The 15,415-nt window shown below is 39.4% G+C and overlaps 1 protein-coding gene across 1 annotated transcript in view; it reads left to right on the forward strand.

Moving 5' to 3' along the window:
- Positions 1–15,415, forward strand: part of LOC124547963 (MORN repeat-containing protein 4 homolog) — a 40,868-nt gene that overhangs the window by 11,928 nt on the left and 13,525 nt on the right. The window lies entirely within an intron of this gene.

The following is a 15,415-nucleotide window of genomic DNA, read 5'->3' on the forward strand; positions in this document are numbered from 1 at the left end:
CTATCTACCTATCTAACTTCATTATTTATTCTATCTACCTATCTAATCTTCAGCATTCTTGTGTAGCACCACATTTCAGAAGCTTCTATTCTCTTCTTGTCTAAACTGTTTCATTTGTACACAAGACTATGATCTAGAAAAATGCTTTTAGAAAATGTTTCCTATTAGTTAAATTTATAATAGATGTTAGAATATTTCTATTTGTCAGACTTACTTTTCTTGCTGTTGCCATTAAGCATTTTGTATCCTCTCTATTTTGATCATAATGAGTTGTTTTGCTGTTAAAATAACAAAGGTTGTTTGCTACTTTTAGTGTCTCATTTCCTAGTATGATTCCCTCAGCTGCATTTGATTTAATTAAATTACATTCCGTTAACCTTGTTTCACATTCATTGGTGTTCATCTTATAACTTCTGTAAGTTTGCCAGCAACAAATTATGGTTAGATCCAATCAACTCCATTGACAATTATAAGAATTTCTTCTATAACGCTTTGACCAGTATACAGGTATATTAGGAGAAAAACAGTTATTTTGTAGAAAAGCTGTTGTTCCTCCTCAGGTGCTGTTTCTTTATGCTATGACATACACCCTAGTGCCAAAGAAACTGGCACACCTGCCTAATATTATGTAGGGCCCCAACGATCGTGCAGAAGTGCCACAGCATGATGTGGCATGGATTCAGCTAATGTCTGAAGTAGTGCTGGAGGGAATTGTCACCGTGACTCCTGCAGGGCTCTCCATAAATCCATAAGGGTACATGGGGATGGAGATTTCTTCTGAACAGCACGTTGCAATTCATCCCAGAAATGCTCAATAATGTTCATGTCTGGGGAGTTTGGTGGCCAGTGAAAGTCTTTAAACTCAGAAGTGTGTTCCTGGAGCCACTTTATAGCAATTCTGGATGTGTGCGGTGTCACATTGTCCTGCTGATACTGCCCTAGTCCTTTGGAATGCACAGTGGACATGAATGAATGCAGGTGATCAGACAGGATGCTTACATATGTGTCACCCATCAGAGGTGTATATAGACATATCTGGGGTTCCATATCACTCAAACTGCACTCTCCCCACACTATTACAGAGCCTTCGCGAGCTTGAACAGTCCCCTGCTGACATGCAGTGTCCATGAATTCATGAAGTTGTCTCCATACCCGTACACGTCCATCCACTGTATGCAATTTGAAACGAGACTTATCTGACTAGGCAACATGTTTTCAGTCATCAACAGTCCAATGTCAGTGTTGGCAGGCCGAGGCAAGGCATAAAGCTTTGTGTCCTGCAGTCATCAAGGGCCTTCGGCTCCGAAAGCCCATATCGTTAATGTTTCATTGAACGATTCACACACTGACCCAGCATTAAAATCTGCAGCAATTTGTGGAAGGGTTGCACTCCTGTCACATTGAACAATTTTCAGTCTTCATTGGTCGCGTTCTTGCAGGGTCTTTTTATGGCCTCAGTGATGTCAGAGATTTGATGTTTTACTAGATTCTTGGTATTCACGGTACACTCGAGAAATGGTCGCTTCATGGCTACCTCGGAGATGCTGTGCCCCATCACTTGTGTGCCAACTATAACACCACATACAGACTCACTTAAATCTTGATAAGCTGCCATTTTAGCAGCAGTGTGCCAGACACTTATTGTCTTGTATAGGCATCGCTGACTGCAGCACCATTTTCTGTCTGTTTACATATTTTATTTTGAATATGCATGCCTATACCAGTTTCTCTGGGGCTTCAGTGTAGTACACACCAATGTATGTCTGTTGATTTTGTAAACTCTTATTATTTTTCATGTATTGGAAAACTTAAAAAACTTATCTAGTATAGTGGTAACTGGATTTTACATCCCTGAGTCCAAATATTCTGCTGATAAGTTATACAGTGTGTCCATAATTAAAGTTCCAGTATCAAAACACTGTATAAAGCGAACGACTGTTCAGAATGATATCAAATTTGAAAAGTGTGTTATTGGTGCAGTGGGAAATGTTATGGAACAAAAATTAATGAAAATTTTACCAGTAGATGGCTTGGTAAGCATCTTAACATGAATGGGATTGGCCTCAAATAACAGATGAATCACAATACAATGGCTATGACTTTAATTGCACATTGCACCATCTGTACTTTCAATGTGCATAACTGCACAAATTCTGCAGTCAACAGCTGTGGCACTTTTATTTAGGTAAGTCCATCCACCACAGTAAGGTCATACTGCATCATACAGGAGAAATCAGTTTTTAACCGTCCTGAGGCCAAAAACTGCATAAAAAACAAAAGACACTGATTTTTAATTGTCCTGGGACCAAAAACCTCATAAAAAGCAAAACAATGTAAGTTTTTAATTGTCATGGGCCAAAAGCTGCATAAAAAGCAAAATGACATTGGTTTCCAATTGTTGCGAGACTGGCTCAAGAAGGTTTCCACCACAAGTTGAAATTGAGAAACTGCGTGTTCCACAACAGATTAGAGTGTCCTGGGGTCATGTTTAGAATGCATTATGCAATGCAGGCCTTCAATATAGCTATGTTCATAATTGGAGCCATTTGTAATTGGAGCACTGAACCCAGCATCTTTCCGGTAGCCGACAGCCAGAAGTCACGCGGATTAAGATCAGGAGGTCTGGATGGCCAGACTGTAAGGATATAATGGCTGATAATTCTAGAATTTCTTAAATGAATGTGCAGCAGCCACTTCACTGGCTGTGCAATGTGCAGAGGAGTGCCATCTTGTGTAAAAATTAGTCTATGCCACGTCCATGTTACTGAAAGGTTGCAATAACATTGGTGTGCAAATGTCTCTCATAGCATTTATCAGTGACAGTACTCGTAACAGGACCTGCAGAACTCATCTCCACAGAGAAATATGGCCCTATGATAAACTCTCAGCTTATGCAGAATTAAGATGTATTGGTTGATGTGCATGCAGATTTTCTGTTCCCAATATTATACAGTTCTGCCTATTAACAGGCCATTGGAGATGGAAATGGGCTCATCTGTCTACAGGATGTTCCATGGCCAGTCATTGTCCACTTCCATGTGAGCAAGAAATATCAAACTGAATGTTTGTCTTGCAGGCAAATCAGTGGGAAGGAACCCCTGAACATGGGTGATTTTGTATGGATAGCAATGCAGGATGTTTTGTAGGATTTTATGCACCAGCCTCACAAGCATGTCCAACATTCGGGCAATTTGTCATGCACTGCGTGTTTGCACGTGACTGCCTGACTATTCCTGCAATGCTGTGGCCACATCATTGATAGATGTCAGGTCAACTGCTTTCCTCCCTCTGCCACAATGCGCTTCAGAAGAACCTGTCTTTTCGAATTTTGTAATTATTTTCTCAACGCCTTAGCAGACACTCATCCAACACCTTTTCCATACCCCTCACTGCCCAGAATGTCTGCAAGGCTAATGGCGCACAGTCGCTGTTCTTGTAAAAGAGCTTTACCAGCAGCATGCGATTCTTCATGGAGACAGTCATGTTTGGGCATCTTGGATGTAAACTGGGGAACAGCTGTTTCCCCCTGCATCAATAGTTTGCTGTTCAAATTTAGCAGTGGTTCTCTTTCTGCAGCATTTCGGAAGTGGAACTTTAATTATGGACATACCGTAGGAGGAGTGGCTAATAAGGTATTTCGTTACTTTTTTTTATATCTGGAGATTTAAAATTTCCTGTTGGATGTCTGTAAGCGACCTTGTGTGTACTTTCATACCAGAATAAAGAAAAGGACCATTATGGAGTATACATACTTGCACAGAAGGAAGAAGCTTGTACAGGATGTTCAGTTATCAGCATTGTATTAAATTACACAGCAGCTTTCTGTTGAATAAATACTTCATTGACCTTAGTTTTAAACTTCCGATAAGTTTTCAAACAGCACACATTCTGCTGGAGGGTGAAAGATTCATTTAATAAATAAACTGTACTCGTTTTCATGGAAAAGTGAAGTCGCATTCAGGAGAATGACAGTTCAAATCCATATCTGGCCATCCTGATTTAGGTTTTCCATGATTTCCCTAAATAACTTCAGGCAAAGGCCAGTATGGTTCATTTGAAAGGGCACAGGCAACTTCCTTCCCCATCATTCCCTAAACCAACCCCATCATTCCCTAAACCAATGGGATCGATGACCTCAGTGTTTGGTACCCTCCCCTAAATCAATCAACCAACCAACCAAGGAAAAGTGAAGTGTTTGGATTTGGTGTAACTCTTTACTTACATAGCTACAAGCAGTTATCCTATTTTTTTTATTGTGGAAATTTTCTGTGAAAGTTTGAAGGAACCAATTGGAGATGGAATACTGACTGTAAGTAGTGTAAATTTTTCAGACTACTGGTTGGACCTTGGAATCCTTAGGTGTTCTGTAAGATTACTAGGGGGCTTAGTTCATTGATGTAGCAATCATGTCTGTTTTATTGCTATCATATGGGTCAATGCAACATAGGTGGTCTTTATAAAGACTGTGTTACCAGCAATTTATTCAGATAACTAATAAATGATCAATGCAGTTTCTGCTATGATGGTTTACAAAGACCAGCATTTTATCCAGGTAATCAATACATATTTTGTTACTTAATCAGTAGTCTAATATATGGCAAAATTTGGCTGATGTCCTTGTCATACACAGGAGCACAGTCAATCATCTTAGGGCATGAGATATGGCACCACTAGAGCAGGTTGAGCAACTGTTTCTGTCAAAATGTAAAGATTGTACATCACATATGAACAGATCCTAAAGATTTGTAACATTAGCGCAAAAGAAACATACAACGTTACAGCATTTTTTGTGCCTTTCCATAAGGCAGTAACAAACATAACACAATATGGTGTACAATATGGTGTTCTAAGAAGACTCGCAGCAAGCTGCCTGATCGGAGCAGCTGAATCAATAGAAGTCAAAATACATTGACTTGAATTGAATGATTACCAACTGCCACCAATTTTAGCTAGCAGATGACACAGTAATTAATGAATCTAAAATGACAATAAAGAAGATAATTCAAAACTCAGTTTAATGTAATACTCCAGTTATTGTCAACTCTGCATGTCACTTTGGTTCTAAAGAAGTAGATGTGCTAGATGGTGTTGTTAGCTAACAAACATTGGTGGTGACCAGTTAGTAATCAATACTGGTAGCGTTGCTCACATCCATAGGTTTAACCTTAAAATACCCTACACGTGCCTCCTGGGTGGTGCTAATTGAGCAACAGTGATTACAGGCAGCCAGAGTATCCATAGAATCTCCTGGCAATGACATATCAACTAAATAGCAGAAACAGTTCTTTTCAGAGCTCATCAACATGAAACATTGGACCAACTATCAGACTTGTTCAACTAAATATCGAAAGCATTAGCAGGGCAAAGTGTGACTACCTGTCAAAATTTTTGCTGGACAACAATATCGATGTCGTTGCCATTCAGGAAACTCGTGTTTCCAGCGAAGAAATATTCCGAAGCCGAGGTTGAATTCCTGGATATTCTCCACTTGGTGTAACTTACCACGAGGTGTATGGAATTGCTACGTACTTCCGGAACAACATAAATGAAGCTTCACTGATTTCTGTAAGTGTGGAGGCAGATATACATACAGTTGTCATACAATTGCACGGCATTACTATTACAAATGTTTACAAACCACCCAAAACAACATGGCCCAATTTTGTCCTACACACAGCAGAATATCCTGCAATTTACATAGGAGACTTAAATAGTCACCACAAACTTTGGAAGTACTCTCTAAATGATGAAAATGGGAGCATGCTTGCAGAATAGGTCGAAGAGAATAATCTTCATCTAGTGTTTGATGCCAAAGATCAAGGCACTTTCAGGTCAGCTGCTTGGGACAAGGATTCAAATCCTGACTTATGCTTTGTTAGCTGCAACAAAACTGGCTTTCACATCAACACCACAAGGAAAGTGATAGATGCCTTTCCTCACAGCCAACACAGACCTGTAATAATACAAATTGGCTGCACAGTTCCTGTCATACGATCAGCTTCGCATGTATGATGGAATTTCCAGAAAGCTGACTGGATAAAGTTTTCAACGGAACTGGGTAAGACCATTCGATGGATACCTCCATCACATAACAACTATCAATGCTTCATTGGTGCAGTAATAGCAACAGCTAAAAAGTGTATGCCAAGAGGATACCGAAAAGAACATGTTCCAGGATGGAATGATGAAAGTAAAACACTGTACCAACACTTCCAGCAAAGTGATGACCCAGAGATAGCTACAGAACTATTGTCCAGCTTGGACATGTCTCAGAGGCAGAAATGGGCAGAAACATTCGAAAATATGGACTTTACCCACTCAAGCAGCAAAGCATGGAGTCTTCTGAGAAAACTGGAGGAAGTGCACCAGCATGCAGAAAAAATTCCGAAGTAACACCAGATCAAATTGCTTCCCACATCATTACTACCTCAAGAGTACCTCCTGACAAGAAACATACAAGACATATCAGACGGCAGCTTCGTGACCTGAAAAAGAAGGCATCTCCCTCATCTAAGTATACCCATCCCTTCACAGTTTCAGACATTGACTCTGGAGTGAAGGACCTCAAACCTCTTAAGGCGCCTGGATTTGATGGTATCCATCCAGAATTCCTGATCCATTTGGGAGGAAAAGCTAAGAAATGGCTGGCAGAATTCTTCACTGACATCCTGCTGACTGGTCATCTTCCATTGGAGTTTAAAAAGGTGAAGATAATATCTGTTCTGAAACCTGGCAAACCCAGCAACAAGGTAGAAAACTATCGCCCCATTGCCCTACTTAGCTGCTGCTACAAGCTTTTTGAAAGGCTAATATATAACAGAATAAGTAGCGCTATCCTAGAGAACATTTCAGTTGATCAGGCAGGCTTCAGACCAGGGCGTAGCTGTTGCGACCAAGTACTGTCTCTCACATCCTTCATAGAGTCAGGATACCAAATGAAGCAGAAAACATCTGTGGCTTTTGTTGATCTAACTGCCGCCTTTGACACTGTGTAGAGGGAAGGCCTTATCTACAAATTTCTCTGCATCATACCCTGCAGAACAATGGCTCGACTGATTAACAGCATGCTAGGTGATTGGAAGTTTCAGGAAATCACTGGAAGCAACATAAGTAAAGAGAGGAAGTTGAACAACGGATTGCCTCAAGGATCAGTTCTCTCACCCTTACTGTTCAACCTATATCTATCTGATCTACCTGACACTTTGTCCAGAAAATACTGCAATGCCAATGACCTGGCTCTAGCCTTAAAACACCAGGAAATGAAGACAACAGAAGAGATTCTAGACAATGACCTGTCTGCATTAGATAATTACTTCAAAATCTGGAGACTCCAACCCAGTGTGAGTAAAACAGAAGTGTGTTGCTTCCATCTAAATAACCGGTTGGCAAACGTAAAACTGGAAGTAAATTTCAGAGGCGGAATTCTTCATCATAATTGGAACCCAAAATATCTTGGTGTCATCCTGGATCATACACTATGCTTCAAACAACACCTTCTTAACTTAGCTCAAAAGTTGAGGACTCGAAACAACATCCTCCATAAGCTATGCGGAACTACCTGGGGATCTTCAGCAACCACCCTGCGATCTTCAGCTCTGTGCTTGGTGTACTCAAGTGCTGAGTATTGTGCACCTGTTTGGATGAACAGTCGTCATACAAGGCTTGTTGATACCCAGCTGAATACGACAATGCGCAGAATATCTGGCGCAATCAGATCTACTCCAGTTTATTGGCTTTCACTCTTAACTGGTATAATGCCTCCTGACTACGCAGATGTACTGCCCTTATGAGAGAATTCCACAAGATCTCCAGGAATTCTAACCTACCCGTGCATAGCGACCTGCCACTTTTAAATCACAAGAGACTGAAATCACGCCATCCAACTCTGTGCGATGCTGCTGACATGGTTGCTAAGGATTTCAAATGTCTTGAAGAATGGAAAGGTCGGTGGGAAGCAGTGACAGATGTGCACCTGCATAACATCTTCTCAGGTGCTAAACTTTCAAGTGGGTTCGACCTACCACGCAAGACCTGGACTACTCTCAACAGAATCCGTACTGGCCATGGCCGATGCAGGGATGCTCTCTTTAAGTGGAAGAAGCTGCCTGATCCAGCCTGTGACTGCGGGGCTCCATACCAGACTGTTCACCACATTGTCAGTGAATGCAGGAATCGAGCCTATAACGGCGCCAAATAGATCTTCCTGCTAGCAACTCCAGATGCAGTGCGCTGGATTGAAGGACTGGATATTCAGTTGTAAAGACAAACTTAAGTTTCTTGTATGTCAATATGTACATATGTATATGTAATTTAATTTTGTGATATGTCTGTATTAGGCATACGCTAAATAAAATAACTGGAAATGAAATTCAGCTGATTCCATCAGCCACCTCATAGAGAGCCTTCTTAGACTAAACATATAGTAAGTCCAACTGCTACCAGTTTCTGTTATGGTGGTTTTGAGTTGTGAAGTTATAAATTCTAAAACCCGAAAAACAAATATCTTGCACTTGAAGTTTCAGCAAATGGTGTCAACATTGATTGCATGTTTGTCATAGAACATTTAGTAGAATGAATTTGGCATCCATTGTTACCACTATAATTTATATAATTCAACACAGATGTAGGTACTATCTTGTCTTATTAGTGTGAGCTACAAGTATTTATAAGATAGTGCTACACGGTTAAACCATACTGAAAAGTTATTGTACCCTTTCACTGTCACAGTCTGGTGACATCCAAAGATAAACATACACCATTACAATCACTGGTGCAGGGATTTGGAGTTCAGTAATATTAACACTAATCCATGTATTCATCTTTTGGATCTGCAGCTCTTGTTTTTTCTGTCTGTGTTTGCAGCAAATTATAGGATATGGGTTCCGCCTTTTTGCAAACACACTGTTTCTTTTTGTTTTTACCTAAACGTATTTCAGCACCTCTGTGCCATCATCAGTGGGTTTTTGTTTATTGAAAACTGTAAAAAGTGAACATATTTTAGGTTGTAACGATCTAACAGAGTGAGGCATAAGGAAAGTTTATGTTCATTTTGCTTCTTATTGTGATTTTACATTATATGGTTTTGCAGGACCAACTGTATGATTTCAATAAACAAAAACCCACTGATGATGGCACAGAGGTGTTGAAACATGTTTGGGTAGAAAGAAAAAACAATGTATTTGCAAAAAGGTGGAACCCATATCCTATGAACTAATCCATGTAGTATGGCATTCCAGTTTTGTGAAAAGAATGCCAAAGATTTTGGTATACGATTTTTAATGAATCAAGTGTCAAATATACAAATTATGTAAAAATTATGTGCTGAGTATTAAAAACGTTCCAAAGCATGGAAAACAGGGAAAGGTGATAGTTACTGTAATATATCACTTTATAACACACAGATCATAAGATATGATGTCATAAACACTGAGATACATGAAAAACTGCCAAATCATGCATGACTTTTAAATTTATTATTTCTTTGCTACTAACTCTATTTGCAACATATTTTGCTGGCAGTATCCAGATATGTTGCTGAATGTACCTATACAAATACGTCATTTTATGACACATAGTTCAAGAGATATGACATCATAGACACTGAGAAACATGAAAAAGTGCCTCATAGGGGATGAAGGTTTGATACATTTATGTTTTAGTGCTAATACACTCCCACAGTCAAGTCAGCTTAAGGAAATCTCTGACACCTGACAGCACTATTGACAGCTTGTAACTGAAGCACAAACAGCTGTAGGCAGAAATGATAGCCCTCTATAGAGCTATGAAGAGACCTTGTCATAAGGATGTTTACAAAATAGTGTTATAGAAATGCAAAACAGCTGCACTCAGTTTACAGGAACTGTGATACTGTACTTAAACATTTGTACATAACGCATATTTCTTTGTACAGTTGTTTCATGACTTCAAAGGTGTTTTCAGGAATACATGGAACTGAAATTGTTTGGATACTTCATTACAAACACAGTTCATTTTTTGTTTTAGTTTCTAATAAAAAAATAAAAAAACTGGCAAAGGGAATACGTAGGCAATGCTATGTTTGTCAGGTAGTTAATAAATAAGTGTTGTTTCACCAGAAAGAGCATACATGTGCCATGTTGTTGTTGCAGTCTTCAGTACAAAGACTTGTTTGATGCAGCTCTCCATGTTCCTGCATTCTTCTCAATCTGCTTACTGTTTTGATCTCTTGGTCACCCTCTATGATTTTTACCTCACACTTCCCTCCAATACTAAATTTGTGATCTCTTGGTATCTCAGAATCCCTTCTTGTGGTCAAGTTGTGCCACAGATTTCTTGTATCCCCAATTCTATTCAGTACCTCCTCATTAGTTATGTGATCAACTCATCTGATCTTCAACGGTGATCTTCAACATTCTTCTATAACACAATATTTTGAAAGGTTCTGTTTTCTTTTTGTCTAAATGGTTTATTGTCTATGTCTTACTTCCATACATGGCTACACTCCAGACAAATGCCTTCAGAGAAGATTTCCTAGCACATAAATCTGTATATGATGTTAACAAATGCTTTTCTTACCATTGCCAGTCTACATTTTATATCCTCTGTACTTCAGCCATCATCAGTTATTTTGCTGCCCAAATAGCAAAACTCATCTACTACTTTGTGTCTCATTTCCTAATCTAATTCCCTTAGCATAACCTGATTTAATGTAACTACATTCCATTATCTTGATTTTGCTTTTGTTGATTTCATCTTATATGGTCGTTTCAAGACAAGGTCCCTTCTGTTCAACTGCTCTTCCAAGTCCTTTGCTGTCGGTGACAGAATTGCAATGTCATTGAAAAACCTGAACGTTCTTTATTTCTTCTCCCTGTACTTTAATTCCTACTCCAAATTTTTCTTTTGTTTCATTACTGCTTGTTCAATATACAGATTAAATAACATCAGGGATAGGCTACGACCCGGTCTCACTCCCTTCTCAACCACCACTTCCCTTTCATGCCCATTGATTCTTATAACTGCCATCTGGTTTCTGGACAAGTTGTAAATAGCCTTCACTTCCTGTATTTTATCCCTGCTACCTTCAGAATTACAAAGAGAGTATTCCAATCAACACTGTAAAAAGCTTTCTCTAAGTTGCTGGTTTACAAATCACTTGTCAATGTGGATGGCACTCTTGGTGCTTCGACATCTTCTGCGAAGGGTAAAAAGAACGAAATAAGAGGAGTTGGTAAAACTACTCAATTTGTTCTTATTCATAGACCTACTTTATTTTGTGGTGCGAGGTTAAATTTTTCTTTAATGAAAGTTTCTTCTTCTTCCAGTTTGGGTAACTGTAGCTTTCGTTGCTTGTAACAATGCAGGAAGAGCCGGTTTGGAATCCTTTGAAACTCGGGAAATCTTAGCTTACCGTACTATACCTGTTTCTGAGATTATTATTGCTAGTGAGGGTTCCTACCTTTTTCAAAGAAAGTATTCCAATCAACACTGTAAAAAGCTTTCTCTAAGTCTACAAATGCTATAAACATAGGTTTGTCTTTCATTAACCTGTCTTCTAAGGTAAGTCATAGTGTCAGTATTTCCTTGTGTGTGCACCTACATTTCTCTGGGATCCAAACTGATCTTTGCTGAGGTCAGCTTCTGCCAGTTTTTCCATTCTTTTGTAAAGAATTTGTGTTAGTATTTTGCAATAAAGACTTGGAGTTACTACATTTTTCTTGAAGTCTGAGACCACCTTGCCTGTCTCAAACATCTTGCACACCAGATGGTAGAGCTTTGTTGTGGCTGTCTCTCCCAAGGCTATCAGCAACTCTGATAGAATATCATCTACCCCTGGGGTCTAGTTTCAACTTAGATTCTTCTCACAGTACCTTATCTCCCATCTCATCTTCATTTAGGTCCTCTTCCCTTTCCGTAATATTGCCTTCAACAACGTCTCCCTTGTTCAGGCCCTATATGTATACATCTTCCACCTTTCAGCTTTCCCTTATTTGCTTAAGACTGGTTTTCCATCTGAGCTCTTGAGTTCATACAGCTGCTTCTCTTTCCCCCAAAGGCCTCTTTAATTTCCCTGTAGGCAGTATCTATCTTTCCCCTAGTGAAAAGTGCTTCTAGATCCTTATTTTTGTCCTCGAACCATTCCTGCTTAGCCATTTTGCATTTCCTATCAATCTTATTTCTTAAACATTTGTATTCTTTTTGAAACAATGGAACATCCAGGATTGATGTAACAATATTATGAAAAGGAAAGTTACCGCTCACCAAATAGTGGAGATGCTGAGTCGCAGATAGACACAACAAAAAGACTGTCACAAATAAAGCTTTCAGCCAGTAAGGCCTTCGTCAAAAATAGACGAGACACACACGCAAACACACACACTCTCTCTCTCTCTCTCTCTCTCTCTCTCTCTCTCTCTCTCTCTCTCTCTCTCTCTCACACACACACACACACACACACACACACACACACACACACACACACACATGACTGCAGTCTCAGACAACTGACACCCTCCACTATTTCATCTCTTAAAGCTACCCATTCAGCTTCTAATGTAATTCTTTCCCATTTTTTAGTCATCTGTTGCCTAATGCTCCCTCTCAACAACCTCTGGTTCTTATCCAGACCCCATCTCCTTAATGTCCTACCTTTTTCCAGTTTCTTACATTGTAATCTACAGTTCATAACCAATACATTGTGGTCAGAGTGCACATCTTACAATTTAAGATCTGGTTCCTAAATCTCTGCCTAACCAATATACAATCAATCTGAAACCTTTTGGTGTCTCCAGGTCTCTTTCACATGTACAACTGTCTTTTATGATTTTTAAATCAACTGTTAGTGATGATTAAATTATGATCTGTGCAAAATTCTACCACGCAGCTTCATCTTCCATTCCTTTCCTCCAGTCCAAGTTCACCTACTGTTTTTCCATATCTTCCTTTTCCTACTATCAAATTCCAGTCCCCCATCAAAATTAAATTTTTTTGTCTTCTTTAACTATGTGAATAATTATTTCTTTTATCTCCTCATACATTTCTTCAATCTCTTTGCCATTTGCAGAGCTAGTTGGTATATAAACTTTTACTACTGTGGTAAGTGTGGGCTTTGTGTCTATCTTGGCTGCGATAATGTGTTCACTATGCTGTCCATAGTAGCTTACCTGCATTCATATTTTCTTATTCCTTATTAAACTCACTCTTGTATTATCCCTATTTGACTTTGCATTTATAACCATGTATTCACCTGACCAGAAGTTCTGTTCCTCTCGCTATCAAACTTTACTAATTTGCGCTCTATCTAACTTCAACCAGTCCATTTCCCTTTTTAAATTTTCTAACCTACTTGCTTGGTTAAGGGATCTAATATTCCATGCTCCTGTCTGTAGAAGGCTAGTTTTATTTCTCCTGGTGATGACACCCTCATGAGTAGTCCCTGCCCAGAGACCTGAATCTGGGACAATTTTACCTCTGGAATATTTTACCCAAGAGGACACCATCATCATTTAACTATACAGTAGAGCTGCATTCCCTCGGGAGGAATTATGGCTGTAGTTTCCCTTTGTTTTTAGCTGTTTGCAGTACTAGCACAGCTGTTTTGATTGATGTTACAAGGCCAGATCAGCCAATCATCCAAACTGTTGCCCTTGCATTTACTGAAAAGGCTGCTGCCCCTCATCAGGTACCACGCATTTAACTGATCTCTCAACAGATACCTCTCTGCCATGGTTGCACCTAAGGTACTGGTACAGCTACCTGTATCATTGAGGCATGCAAGCTGCCCAACCAACAGCAATATCCATGTTCATGGGGGAGGGGGTTGGGGGGGGGGGGGAGGAGGAGTCATATTTCATATACAACTACAAACTGGTGAATGTGCTGAACAGATAAAAAAAGAAGAGTGGGTGGGGTGGGGGAGGGGAGGGAGAATGGGACGAAGAAGTCTATATGTGGGTGTGGAACAGTTATAACAAGCATATTAGCAAATGGTGAGAGAAATAAAGAAATAATAACTGGCCGTTGTTACTTTAGAAAGAGTGAGTAATGGAACTGTGCTTGCAAAGTCATAAAATGTCACACATCTTTGTACACCTATGAACTCCTGCTGAAGTTGTGTGGACTATGTGCTTAGTATTAAGTTATCTGACATTAGCCTAGGAAGCCAAAAGCTGGTTCATGATGAACAATTTAATAAATATTGTTGTGGAACATTAATATTGTGTATTCGTATTTTTAATGTAATACCCCTTTTATTTCATAAACAGTTCAAGTTACTGAAAGGGGATTTCCAACAAACGGGAAATATACTTCTTTTAAGATGTACAAAAAGTCAAGTAAAGTGATGTAACACTGCTTGGTAATTTTCTCAAAATCACACGAAAAACGTAGTACATTTGAGAGCAAGGCAGCTGGAATCTGCTGTTGTGGTCTAAATGTCAAGCAGGGTTCTCATGCCAGTCTCCATTGTTATATTAAACTTTTGAGTTGTTTACTTTTCTGCACTGCAGAAATACCAAGTGTTGTGTATATGGTGTATTGGTGTATGTAAAAAAAGCATCAGAAAATTATGATGGTATGAGAATATCTATTGTGATTGCTAGTGTCCAACACAGCAGGCACCAGCATGCCTTATCAGGATGCCAGTGCAAATAGGCCGCTAGAGTGTGAGAGAACAAGGAAGAGAACTGCAACTGACAGAGCACATAAAGTATTCTCGCTATGGCATTTAGCAGTCTGGATATCACACAAAGAGTGTTGTGAAGAAATGTGGGTCAGTTAGATAAGTATCATTCACATTAACATAAATCCCACCTCTTTCTCCTGTGTTTATATCAGACATTCATAGGTCCTTATTTGATACTTCATATACAGTTTTATCAGTTTGCTCTGCAACTTATGAAATAATGTTTCTCAAATGTATGCTCTTTTCTGGTGAAACAACATTTATTTGTATGTTATGGAAAGATTAATGTCATCAGGTTCTCTATTACATCCAACCAGACATTCTATATATTTTACAATATGCTGGTTATGATGTGCCTGTTATATGAAACCTTACGTATGGAATACAACTCTTAGAAATAACTACAATATAAACAATGGAAACCAGTAGTCACTGGCAGGTCGATAGACACACAAACAAACACAAACATACACACAAAATTCAAGCTTTCGCAACAGACGGTTGCTTCATCAGGAAAGAGGGAAGGAGAGGGAAAGACGAAAGGATGTGGGTTTTAAGGGAGAGGGTAAGGAGTCATTCCAATCCCGGGAGCAGAAAGACTTACCTTAGGGGGAAAAAAGGACAGGTATACACTCGCACACACACACATATCCATCCGCACATACACAGACACAAGCAGACATTTGTAAGCAACAGTACCTCCATTATGACAGCTGCCACCCATTCCACATCAAACGGTCCCTTCCCTACAGC

This window comes from Schistocerca americana, chromosome 1, assembly GCF_021461395.2.
Source record: "Schistocerca americana isolate TAMUIC-IGC-003095 chromosome 1, iqSchAmer2.1, whole genome shotgun sequence".
Classification (NCBI taxonomy): domain Eukaryota; kingdom Metazoa; phylum Arthropoda; class Insecta; order Orthoptera; family Acrididae; genus Schistocerca; species Schistocerca americana.